Here is a 13,361-nt window from a genome sequence, read left to right on the forward strand (position 1 = left end):
CTGCCCTGGTGCATTGGGTCCCAGTTTTGACAGTCTTCATCCACCTTTCTAGCACTGTTTACCCCATTTTGGTGTTCCCCAGCAGACCCACCTGGCAATGTGTGCGTCCTGACAGATACTCCCGAAAGGGACTGCCACCCTGCCACACCTCAAGGGCAACTTACACTGAAACCAGTGAGCCACAAAGGGGCACCTGCCCCACCATACCTGGAAGAAAGCCTTGACCAGGATGGGCCACTGCCAATGTGACTCCCACACTTCTGCACCCACCAGGCAGTTTGACTGGATCTGGTACACCTGAGAAGTGGCTTATTTACCACCAAACCCAATGAGCCATCTTAGCTGGCACCAATATCCCCCAAAAGGTTCCCATCCTGCCAAACCCAGTGAGTAGCCTCACTAGGACTAGAAACCCTCCAAAGAACTTTTGTAGTGGTTGGCATTGCCCACCAGTATGCCTGCAACATTTATGGCCAAGCAACACAGTCAGCAACACTAGAGACTTGCTCTGACCAAAAGCATACCCTCAATATTTCTACTCAGGCCTCCTAGTCTGTTGTATCAGTGGTCAGCTCTGTACAAAAGTCTGACTAAACAAAAAAAAAAAAAAAAAGGAAAAGAAAATAAAAACCAAGACTCATCCATATACTGCCTATAAGAGACTCATTTTAGACTGAAAGACATAGAGTCTGGCAGTAAAAAGATGGGAAAAGATATTCAATACTTGTGGATATTAAAAAAAAAAAAAGGAGGAGGGGCAAGATGGCGGAAGAGTAGGCTCCCCAAATCACCTGTCCCCACCAAATTACCTAGATAACCTTCAAATTATCCTGAAAACCTATGAATTCGGCCTGAGATTTAAAGAGAGACCAGCTGGAATGCTACAGTGAGAAGAGTTCGCGCTTCTATCAAGGTAGGAAGACGGGGGAAAAGAAATAAAGGAACAAAAGGCCTCCAAGGGGGAGGGGTCCCGCGAGGAGCCGGGCTGAGGCCGGGGCGAGTGTCCCCAGGACAGGAGAGCCCCGTCCCGGAGGAGCAGGAGCTGCACCAACCTTCCCGGGAGGAAAGGGGCTCGCGGGGAGTTGGAGCAGGACCCAGGAGGGCGGGGATGCCCTCGGGCTCCCGGGGACACTAACAGGCACCTGCGCCCCGGGACAGTGCGCCGAGCTCCCTAAGGGCTGCAGCGCGCACGGCGGGACCCGGAGCAGCTCGGGGGGCTCGGGGGCGGCTCCGCGGAGGGGGCTGCGGGGCGGGAGCGCGAATCCAACAGCACAGGCCCCGGAGCACAGGGCGCCGGGACACAGCCCAGGATCCGGCCTCCCCTGGGACAGGCAGAGGCCGGGAGGGCCCAGGACAGCGAGGACGCTCCTGCCCGGAGCTGAGCAGATGAGCGGCCCCGCCCGGAGCCTCCAGGCCCTGCAGACCGAGAGCTCCGGAGCTACTGCGGGAGCTGACTCCAGGGCTCCAGAGCTGGCCCCGCCACTAGGGCTGTTGCTCCTGGGGCCTCACGGAGTAAACAACCCCCACTGAGCCCTGCACCAGGCAGGGGCACAGCAGCTCCCCCAACTGCTAACACCTGAAAATCAGCACAGCAGGCCCCTCCCCCAGAAGACCAGCTAGACTGACTGACAACTTCCAGGGGAAGCCAAGGGACTTAAAGTACACAGAATCAGAAGATACTCCCCCATGGTTCTTTTTTTCTTTCTTTCTTTCTTTTTTTTTTTTGTTGTTGTTTTGTTTTGTTTTGTTTTGCTTTTTGATTTGTTTACTTCCCCCACCCCCTTTTTTTTTCTTTCTTTTTCTTTCTCTTTTTCTTCTTTTTTTTCGGTTTTTTCTTCCTTTTTTTTCCTCTTTCTCTTTTCTTTCCTTCTTTCTCTCCTCTCTTTTTCTCCTTTTCCCAATACAACTCGCTTTCGGCCACTCTGCACTGAGCAAAATGACTAAAAGGAAAACCTCACCTCAAAAGAAAGAATCAGAAACAGTCCTCTCTCCCACATAGTTACAAAATCTGGATTACAATTCAATGTCAGAAAGCCAATTCAGAAGCATATTATACAGCTACTGGTGGCTCTAGAAAAAAGCATTAAGTACTCAAGAGACTTCATGACTGCAGAATTTAGATACAATCAGGCAGAAATTAAAACTCAATTGAATGAGATGCAATCCAAACTAGAAGCCCTAACGACGAGGGTTAACAAGGTGGAAGAAGGAGTGAGTGACATAGAAGACAAGTTGATGGCAAAGAGGCAAACTGAGGAAAAAAGAGACAAACAATTAAAAGACCATGAAGATAGATAGGGAAATAAACGGCAGCCTGAGGAAGAAAAACCTACTTTTAATTGGGGTTCCCCAGGGCACTGAAAGAGACAGAGGGCCAGAATATGTATTTGAACAAATCCTAGCTGAAAACATTCCTAATCTGGGAAGGGAAACAGGCATTCAGATCCAGGAAATAGAGAGATCCCCCCCTAAAATCAATAAAAACCGTTCAACACCTCGACATTTAATAGTGAAGCTTGCAAATTCCAAAGATAAAGAGAAGATCCTTAAAGCAGCAAGAGACAGGAAATCCCTTACTTTTATGGGGAGGAGTATTAGGGTAACAGCAGACCTCTCCACAGAGACCTGGCAGGCCAGAGAGGGCTGGCAGGATATATTCAGGGTCCTAAATGAGAAGAACATGCAACCAAGAATACTTTATCCAGCAAGGCTCTCATTCAAAATGGAAGGAGAGATAAAGAGCTTCCAAGACAGGCAGGAACTGAAAGAGTATGTGACCTCCAAACCAGCTCTGCAAGACATTTTAAGGGGGCCTCTTAAAATTCCCCTTTAAGAAGAAGTTCAGTGGAACATTCCACAAAAACAAGGACTGAATAGATATCATGATGACACTAAAATCATATCTGTCCATAGTAACTCTGAACGTGAACGGGCTTAATGACCCCATCAAAAGGCACAGGGTTTCAGACTGGATAAAAAAGCAGGAACCATCTATTTGCTGTCTGCAAGAGACTCATTTTAGACAGAAGGACACCTACAGACTGAAAATAAAAGATTGGAGAACCATTTACCCCATTCAAATGGTACTCAAAGGAAAGCAGGGGTAGCCATCCTTATATCAGATAAATGAGAGATGAAGAGGATGATAAGTATTTATCATACTTAAAGTATTTATCCAACGAGAGGACTTAACAATCCTCAATATATATGCCCCAAATGTTGGAGCTGCCAAATATATCAATCACTTAATAACCAAAGTGAAGAAATACTTAGATAATAATACACGTATACTTGGTGACTTCAATCTAGCTCTTTCTACCCTCGATAGGTCTTTTTTTTTTAATTTTTATTTATTTATGATAGTCACACACACACACAGAGAGAGAGAGAGAGAGAGAGAGAGGCAGAGACATAGGCAGAGGGAGAAGCAGGCTCCATGCACCGGGAACCCGACGTGGGATTCGATCCCGGGTCTCCAGGATCAAGCCCTGGGCCAAAGGCAGGCGCCAAACCGCTGCGCCACCCGGGATCCCTACCATCGATAGGTCTTCTATGCACAACATCCCCAAAGAAAGGAGAGCTTTAAATGACACACTGGACCAGATGGATTTCACAGATATCTACAGAACTTTACATCCAAACTCAACTGAATACACATTCTTCTCTATTGCACATGGAGCTTTCTCCAGAATAGACCACATACTGGGTCACAAATCGGGTCTGAACCGATACCAAAAGATTGGGATTGTCCCCTGCATATTCTCAGACCATAATGCCTTGAAATTAGAACTAAATCACAACAAGAAGTTTGGAAGGACCTCAAACACGTGGAGGTTAAGGACCATCCTGCTAAAAGATGAAAGGGTCAACCAGGAAATTAAGGAAGAATTAAAAAGGTTCATGGAAACTAATGAGAATGAAGATACAACCGTTCAAAATCTTTGGGATGCAGCAAAAGCAGTCCTAAGGGGGAAATACATCGCAATATAAGCATCCATTCAAAAACTGGAAAGAACTCAAGTACAAAAGCTAACCTTACACATAAAGGAGCTAGAGAAAAAACAGCAAATAGATCCTACCCCCAGCAGAAGAAGAGAGTTAATAAAGATTCAATCAGAACTCAACGAAATCGAGACCAGAAGAACTGTGGAACAGATCAACAGAACCAGGAGTTGGTTCTTTGAAAGAATTAGTAAGATAGATAAACCATTAGCCAGCCTTATTAAAAAGAAGAGAAAGAAGACTCAAATTAATAAAATCATGAACGAGAAAGGAGAGATCACTACCAATACCAAGGAAATACAAATGATTTTAAAAACATACTATGAACAGCTATACGCCAATAAATTAGGCAATCTAGAAGAAATGGATGCATTCCTGGAAAGCCACAAACTACGAAAACTGGAACAGGAAGAAATAGAAAACCTGAACAGGCCAATAACCAGGGAGGAAATTGAAGCAGTCATCAAAAACCTCCCAAGACACAAAAGTCCAGGGCCAGATGGCTTCCCAGGGGAATTTTATCAAACGTTTAAAGAAGAAACCATACCTATTCTACTAAAGCTGTTCAGAAAGATAGAAAGAGATGGAGTACTTCCAAATTCGTTCTATGAGGCCAGCATCACCTTAATTCCAAAACCAGACAAAGACCCCACCAAAAAGGAGAATTACAGACCAATATCCCTGATGAACATGGATGCAAAAATTCTCAACAAGATACTGGCCAATAGGATCCAACAGTACATTAAGAAAATTATTCACCATGATCAAGTAGGATTTATCCCTGGGACACAAGGCTGGTTCAACACCCGTAAAACAATCAATGTGATTCATCATATCAGCAAGAGAAAAACCAGGAACCATATGATCCTCTCATTAGATGCAGAGAAAGCATTTGACAAAATACAGCATCCATTCCTGATCAAAACTCTTCAGAGTGTAGGGATAGAGGGAACATTCCTCAACATCTTAAAAGCCATCTACGAAAAGCCCACAGCAAATATCATTCTCAATGGGGAAGCACTGGGAGCCTTTCCCCTATGATCAGGAACAAGACAGGGATGTCCACTCTCACCCCTGCTATTCAACATAGTACTGCAAGTCCTAGCCTCAGCAATCAGAGAACAAAAAGACATTAAGGGCATTCAAATTGTCAATGAAGAAGTCAAACTCTCCCTCTTCGCCGATGACATGATACTCTACATAGAAAACCCAAAAGTCTCCACCCCAAGATTGCTAGAACTCATACAGCAATTTGGTAATGTGTCAGGATACAAATCAATGCCCAGAAGTCAGTGACATTTCTATACACTAACAGTGAGACTGAAGAAAGAGAAATTAAGGAGTCAATCTCATTTACAATTGCACCCAAAAGCATAAGATACCTAGGAATAAACCTAACCAAAGAGGTAAAGGATCTATACCCTAAAAACTATAGAACACTTCTGAGAGAAATTGAGGAAGACACAAAGAGATGGAAAAATATTCCATGCTCATGGATTGGCAGAATTAATATTGTGAAAATGTCAATGTTACCCAGGGCAATATACACGTTTAATGCAATCCCTATCAAAATACCACGGACTTTCTTCAGAGAGTTAGAACAAATTATTTTAAGATTTGTGTGTAATCAGAAAAGACCCGAATAGCCAGGGGAATTTTAAAAAAGAAAACTATATCTGGGGGCATCACAATGCCAGATTTCAGGTTGTACTACAAAGCTGTGGTCATCAAGACAGTGTGGTACTGGCACAAAAACAGACCCATAGATCAGTGGAACAGAATAGAGAACCCAGAAGTGGACCCTCAACTTTATGGTCAACTAATATTCGATAAAGGAGGAAAGACTACCCACTGGAAGAAAGACAGTCTCTTCAATAAATGGTGCTGGGAAAATTGGACATCCACATGCAGAAGAATGCAAGACCACTCTCTTGCACCATACACAAAGATAAACTCAAAATGGATGAAAGATCTAATGTGAGACAAGATTCTATCAAAATCCTAGAGAAGAACACAGGCAACACCCTTTTTGAAGTCAGCCACAGTAACTTCTTGCAAGATACATCCACGAAGGCAAAAGAATCAAAAGCAAAAATGACTATTGTGACTTCATCAAGATAAGAAGCTTTTGCACAGCAAAGGATACAGTCAACAAAACTAAAAGACAACCTACAGAATGGGAGAGGATATTTGCAAATGACGTATCAGATAAAGGGCTAGTTTCCAAGATCTATAAAGAACTTATTAAACTCAACACCAAAGAAACAATCCAATCATGAAATGGGCAAAGACATGAAGAGAAATCTCACAGACGAAGACATAGACATGGCCAACATGCACATGAGAAAATGCTCTGCATCACTTGCCATCAGGGAAATACAAATCAAAACCACCATGAGATACCACCTCACACCAGTGAGAATGGGGAAAATTAACAAGGCAGGAAACCACAAATGTTGGAGAGGATGCGGAGAAAAGGAACCCTCTTACACTGTTGGTGGGAATGTGAACTGGTGCAGCCACTCTGGAGAACTGTGTGGAGGTTCCTCAAAGAGTGATAAATAGACCTGCCCTATGGCCCAGCAATTGCACTGTTGGGGATTTACCCCAAAGTTACAGATGCAATGAAACGCCGGGACACCTGTACCCCGATGTTTCTAGCAGCAATGTCCACAATAGCCAAACTGTGGAAGGAGCCTCTGTGTCCATCAAAAGATGAATGGATAAAGAAGATGTGGTTTATGTATACAATGGAATATTACTCAGCCATTTGCTTCAACGTGGATGGAGCTGGAGAGTATTATAGTGAGTGAAGTAAGTCAATCAGAGAAGGACAAACATTATATGTTCTCATTCATTTTGGGAATATAAATAATAGTGAAAGGGAATATAAGGGAAGGGAGAAGAAATGTGTGGGAAATATCAGAAAGGGAGACAGAACGTAAAGACTCCTAACTCTGGGAAACGAACTAGGGGTGGTGGATGGGGAGGAGTCGGGGGGTGGGGGTGAAGGGTGATGGGCACTGAGGGGGGCACTTGATGGGATGAGCACTGGGTGTTATTCTGTATGTTGGCAAATTGAACACCAATAAAATATGAATTTATTTAAAAAAAAGAAAATTATAGGTAATACAATGATTAAAAAAAGCTGGAGTAAGATTTCTTATATCAGACAAGATAGAATTTGAAACAAAGACAGTTAGAAGAAACAATAAAGGGGATCACAGAATTATAAAGGAGTCAATCCACCTAAAGGATATAGAAATGGTAAATATCTATGCATCCAATATAGAAGCACTTAACATATAAAACGTATAAACATATAAAAGTAAGCATAAAACATAATATTAACATAAAATATTAACATAACATTAGCAAAAAAGTAATAGTAACATAACAAAAAAATAAAAAGTAATATCAACGTAAAATAATAGTAACACAAATTGAGGCGCACCTGGGGGGGGGGCTCAGTTGGTTAAGCACCCACCTTCAGCTCAGGTTATTGTTTCTGGGGTCCTGGGAGGAGGCCCACATCAGGATTTCTGCTGAGCAGTGAAACTGCTTCTCCCTCTCCCTCTGCATCTCCCCCCAATTCATATTCTCTCTGGCTCACTCTCTCTCCCTCTCTCAAATCAATCAATCAATCAATCAATCAATAAACAAATAATTTTTTTAAAAAATGAATAAATTGACAGGAATACAATAAAAGTAGGGGACTTTAACACCCTACTTATGTTGATGGATACATCATCAAAACACAATATCAGTAAAGAAATAGTGGCACATTGGAACAAATGAATTTAGTAGACATGTATGGAATATTGTATCTAAAGCCAAAGGAACATACATTCATTGTGAATGCACATGGGACATTTTCCATAACAGATTACATGGAAGGTCACGGAACAAATCTCATTAAATTTAAGATTGAAATCATCTCAAGCATCTCTTCTGACCACAATACTGTATGCCTCTAGAAATCAATTACAAGGAAAAAAAACTCAATAAAAAAATAAACATGTGGAGGCTAAGCTGCATGCTGCTAAATAATCAATGGGTCAATGAAGACATCAAGGAGAAAATCTTTTTTTTATTCAAATTTTTTGAATATTTATTAATTTTAAAATAACAATAATAGACCTATTAGTTAACATAGACAACTTAAAAATACTACCTTTTTTTGAAACAAAAGAATTGTGTGACAAAATCTGGCTGAGGCTTTCTGAAATCCATTCTCTGTCCTCATCAGGAAGGAGACAATGAGGCTTTGCCTTGGCTGTGATACTTATAAACATGCAAAGATAGAGATATCACCTACGAATTTGTCCATGTGATTGGGCACACACCCCACAACTATATAGATAAAGCTGGTAGAACCTGTAAGTGGCATTTTATGACTTATTTACTCTACCAGTAAATCACAGGGAGGCCTTCCTTCCACATACTTTTGCCTTAATATCTCAAGGAGAAAATCTAAATTCCCTGGAGAATAATGAAAAGGAAATCCCAAATTCTAAATCTAAGGGGCATAGAAAAATCACTGCAAAGAGAAAAGTATTTAGAGATATAGGCTTACAATAGAAAAACAAGAAAAATTTCAAATAAACAATTCATCTTTCACCTAAAGGAACTGGAAAAAGAAAAAAAAATCCAAACCCAAACAAATTAGACGGAAGATAAAGATGAGGGTAGAAATAATAGAAAACAAGATTATAAAGACAATACAAAAGACCAATGAAACTAAGGGCTGCTTCTTTGAAAAAATATAGAAAATTGATAAAACCTTAATGAAAATTGTCGAGAAAAAAAAGGGTGAGGGCCCAAATAAGTACATTCATAATTAATAGTAGTTATAAGACACACCTCTGAAATAGCAGAAGATCACAAGAAACATACTGTGAATAAGTATATGACAACAAACTGGACATTTTAGAAGAAATGAACCAATTCCTAGAAATAGACAAATTTTCAAGATTGAATAAGGAGTGAAGAGAAAATCTAAACAGACCAACTAATAGTAAAGAAATTGAATGAGTAATCAAAACACTCCCAACAAACACATATCCAGGACCAGATGGCTTCACAGGTGAATTCTACCAAACTTTTAAAGTACAGTTAACACCAGACACATGAAAAAATGCTGATCACTTGACATCTGGGAAATACAAATCAAAAGCACAATGAGATACTACCACACCACTCAAAATGTCTGATATGAGCAAATTAGGAGACAATAGATGTTGGAGAGGCACTCTTGGGGTGCCTGGGTGGCTCCTTCTGTTAAGCATCTGCCTTTGGCTCAGAGTATGATCCCAGAGTGCTGGGATCGAGCCCCACATCAGGCTTCCTGCTCAGTGAGGACTCTGCTTCTTCCTCCGCCCCTCCCCTCTGCTTCTGCTCTCACTATGGCTCTTTCTTTCTCTCTCTCAAAAAAATAAATAAAATCTTTTTAAAAATAAGGTGACTTTCTTATACTGGCGAGAATGCAAGCTGGTATGGCCACCCTGCAAAACAATATGGAGCTTCCTCAAAAAGTTAAAAATAGAGCTATCCTGTGACCCAGCAATTGCACTTGAGGTACTCATCCAAAGGATACAAAAATAGTGATTTGAAGGGGCACATGCGACCCAATGTTTATAACAGCAATGTCCAAAAGAGCCAAGATATAGAAAGAGCCCAGATATCCATTGACAGATGAATGGATAAAGAAGAGGTAGTACAGGGGTGCCTGGGTGGGCTCAGTCAGTTAAGCGTCTGCCTTTATCTCAGATCACAATTTCAGGGTCCTGGGATCAAGCCCTGCATCAGGTTCCCTGCCCAGGGAGGCGTCTGGTTCTCTCTCTCTCTCTCTCTGCTCATGCTCTGTGTGTGTGTGTGTGTGTCTCTTCGAAATAACAACAAATAAAATCTTAAAAGAAAAAAAAGAAGAGGTGGTACATATATTCATTGGATTATTACTCAGCTATGAGAAAGAATGAAATCTTGCCATTTGCAATGACACGGATGGAACTAGAGGGTATTATGCTAAGTAAAATAAGTCGATCAGAAAAAGACAAGTACAATATGATTTCACTTGTATGTGGAATTTAAAAAGCAAAAGAGGGAACCCTGGGTGGCGCAGCGGTTTGGCGCCTGCCTTTGGCCCGGGGCGCGATCCTGGAGACCTGGGATCGAATCCCACGTCGGGCTCCCGGTGCATGGAGCCTGCTTCTCCCTCTGCCTGTGTCTCTGCCTCTCTCTCTGTGTGTGTGTGTGACTATCATAAATAAATAAAAATTAAAAATAAATAAATAAAAATAAATAAATAAATAAAAAGCAAAAGAGATGAACATAGGGGAAGGGAAGGAAAAATAAAATAATATTAAAACAGAGAGGGAGGCAAACCATAAGAGACTTTTGACTCTAGGAAACAAACAGGATTGCTGATGGGGAGGCAGGGGTGGGTGGGGGAATGTGATAGTTTACTGATGGGGATTAAGGAAGGCATCTGATATAATGAGCATTGAGGTTATATGCAACTGATAAATCATTGAATTCTACCATTAAGATTAATAATACACTGTATGTTAACTGAGTTGAATTTAAATAAATATTAAAAAGGATAAAATGTCTGCTCTTCTCAAATTAAACCCAAAAAATCAATATGTGGGGCTGAGTTGTTCAGTCAGTTAAGTGTCTGCCTTTGGCTCAGGTCATGATACCAGGGTCCTGGGATCAAGCCCTGGGTCAGGCTCCCTACTCAGTGGGGAGCCTACTTCTCCCTCTCCCTCTGCCTGCTCCCCTGCCTAATTGTGCAAGCTCACTCTTGATCTCTCTCTAAATAAAATTGTTTTAAAAAGAGAACTAAAATTTAAGACAAAGGAAAACTCCCCAAATATATTCTGTGTGGTCAGCATTACCTTGATCCAAACCAAAGATATAACACACACACAAAGACTATTATAGGCTAATATTACTGAAGAACATGAAAAAATCTTCACCAAAGTATTAGCAAACTGAATTCCACAATACAATAAAAGACTCATACACCATGATCAAGTGGAATTTATTCTACATATGTAAGAATGGTTCAATATCTGCAACTCAATTAATCTGATATATCATATTAACTAATTGAAAGGTCATAATCCTATGGTAATCTCAAAAGATGAAGAAAAAACACTTGACTAAATTCAAAATCCATTTATGATTAAAAAAAAAAACTCCCAACAAAGTGTAGAGAGGGAACGTAGCTCACATAATAAAGGCCATATATTACAAGCCTACAGCCAGCATTATTCTTAACAGTGAAAAGCCAAAAGCTTTCCTTTTACTATCATGATAAAGAAAAGAGGTCCACTTCTACTGCTTTTTTTAAAATTTTTATTTGTTTATGAAAGTCACAGAGAGAGAGAGAGGCAGAGACACAGGCAGAGGGAGAAGCAGGCTCCATGCACCGGGAACCCGACGTGGGATTTGATCCCGGGTCTCCAGGACCGCGCCCTGGGCCAAAGGCAGGCGCCAAACCGCTGCGCCACCCAGGGATCCCAACTTCTACTGCTTTTGCTCAAAACAGTACTGGAGATCCTAGCTACAGTAGTTGAAAAGAAAAAGAAATAAAAGACATCCAAACTGATAAGGAAAATACAGAACTGCATTTGTAAACAACAGTGTTTTTCTAGGTAGAAAAATTTAAAGACTCCACCGAAAACACTATTAGAACTAATAAATGAAATCAGATAAGTTGCAAGATACAAAATTAATATGTAGAAATCTGCTGTATTTATATAAGCCAGTAAAAAACTAGGAGAAATGGAAGTTAAGAAAACAATTCTACTTATAATTGCATTTATAAGAATAAAATACTTAGGGATAAATTTACCCAAGGAGGAGTAAACCCTAACTCTGAAACCTATAAGACATTGATAAAAGAAATTCAAAGATGACACAAATCAATAAATGGAAAGGTAGACTGTGCTAATGTCCTTGAAGAATTAATATTGTGAAAATATCCATATTATGCAAAACAATCTATTAATTCCGTGTAATTCCTATGAAAATACCAATAGCATTGTTTGCAGAACTAGAATAAATTATCTTAAAGTTGGTATGGAGCTACAAAAGACTCTGAATATCCAAAGCAATCTTTATTATTTTCTTAGTATTAGTTTAAATTATAATTAGTTAAACTACAGTGCAATCTTAGTTACAAGTGTACAATGTAGCGATTCAACACTTCCATAGAACACCCAGTGCTCATCACAGCAAGTGCACTACTTAATCCTCATTATCTATTTCACTTATTCCCCCACTCACATTCCCTCTATAGTTTAGAGTCTGCTTTATGCTTTGCCACCCCTTCTCTTTTTTTTTCCCTTTTTTGTTTCTTTTCTTAAATTCCACATATGAGTGAAATCATATGGTATTTGTCTGTCTTCAACTGACTTACTTCGCTTAGCATGACACTACCTCCATCTATGTTGTTGCAAATGGCAAGATTTCATTCTTTTTTGTGGCTGAATAATATTTCATTGTATTTATATAACACCTCTTCTTTATCCATTCATGAGTCAGGGGTTGTTTATTTGAGATTTTTCTTGCTTCTTGATGTATACTTGTATTGCTCATACTTCCTTCTTAGGATTTCATTTGCTACATCCCAAAGGCTTTGGATCATTATGTTTTCATTTTCATTTGTTTCCATGTATTTTTTTAAATTTCTTCTTTGATTTCCTGGTTGACTTATTCGTTATGTATTAGCATTGTTTAGACTACATGTTTTTTATGGTTGATTTCAAGGTTCATAGTTGTAGTAGAAAAGGTGCATGGTATGACTTCAATCTTTTTTGTATTTGTTGAGGCCAATTTGTGATGCAATATGTGATCTATTCCAGAGAATGTCCCATGTGCACTTGAAAAGAATGTGTATTATGCTATTTTTAGTATGTAATGTTTTGAATATATGTTAAATCTATCTGATCCAGTGTATAATTCAAAGCCATTGTTTCCTTGTTTTCTTTTTTTTTTTTTGATGATCTGTCCACTGATGTAAGAGGTGTGTGTAAGTCCCCTACTATTATTGAGTTATTATTGATGAGTTCTTTTATGCTTATTAATTGAGTTATATATTTAGGAACTCCCAAGATGAAAGCATATATATTTACAACTATTAGATCTTCTTGCTGGGTTGTCCTCTTTGTTATTGTATAATGCACTTCTTTGTCTCTTTTTACAGTCCAGATCCAGGAGGCCCAGAGAACCCCTATTGAAATTAACAAAAGCAAGCCAACACCAAAAGACATACTGTAATTAATTTTGCAAATTATAGTGATAAAAAAATCTTAAACACAGAAAGACAAAAGTCCTTAACTTATGACAGA

Source organism: Canis lupus, chromosome 27, assembly GCF_003254725.2.
Source record: "Canis lupus dingo isolate Sandy chromosome 27, ASM325472v2, whole genome shotgun sequence".
NCBI lineage: Eukaryota > Metazoa > Chordata > Mammalia > Carnivora > Canidae > Canis > Canis lupus.